Here is a 920-nt window from a genome sequence, read left to right as displayed (position 1 = left end):
TGAAGATATCATTGACAGTTATTGTATTTATTGCAGTAAAGCGGTACATTAATTTACCTCGCTCGAACGAGTTGAGATGGTTTAGCGCTGTAAGAAAAGAAAAGAATCTGTAGTGCTTTTTGGCTGTGTAGTGCGAGAGAAGCTGACATCTCACTGACAACCCACAGCTAGTAAGCTCACATGTGCATGCTGTGTACGTCACCATAGCAACAGCCGTAACCCGGTAGTTCTAAGAAACCTTTTCCGGGGTAACTTTCAGTCCGCCAGCGCCATTTTGAGCTGTTTGTAAACAAATAACCAAGCTAAGCTATTAGCGTTGAAGGCTAGTGGTTAGCACGTAGCATTTTGTGGTCTCAAAGGCAAAATGTGTAGGGAAGGAAGAAGTCGGAGTCAGCGTGACTGAGGCTCGGGTAACTCTCCCGCTGCAGACTCCGCTAAACCACGCCCCCCTCGCCACAGCCAGCAAAACACAGCTTCCCCCAGCCATAAAGGTCCACGACACATCAGTGTCCGACGTAACATTAGCCCTATGGGCGGAGAACTCCGCTATCAGCCTGAAATTATTCAGAGCATTGAATCAAGGACAGCAGAGCCACCTACATGTCTCAAGACACAGCCGCTTCAAATGCCTGTGTGGACATTGTCAACGACGTCATATGGGCTCCCCTGTCACGCCATCTGACCACGGCAGTCAACCTCAAGAACTTTCGATCTGGTCAAACAATGCCAGACACATGCGCCATGATCAGTGAGCAAGAAGTTTCAATACCTGCCTACAGCAAGAGCGTCAGCGTCCGCCTCAACATGCGACCTGGCCACTCTCTCGACAGTAAGCTAGGCTTCTTCCAACCTTCCAGGACCTGCCTAAGACTAGGACTGACCTTGGAAGCCACACCTCTCATTGAAGTGTCATCTCGTGC

This window comes from Sinocyclocheilus anshuiensis, unplaced genomic scaffold, assembly GCF_001515605.1.
Source record: "Sinocyclocheilus anshuiensis isolate Anshui unplaced genomic scaffold, SAMN03320099.WGS_v1.1 scaffold111, whole genome shotgun sequence".
NCBI classification, from domain to species: Eukaryota; Metazoa; Chordata; class Actinopteri; order Cypriniformes; family Cyprinidae; genus Sinocyclocheilus; species Sinocyclocheilus anshuiensis.
The sequence above is the reverse complement of the archived record's forward strand: the minus strand, read 5'-3'. Positions refer to the sequence as shown.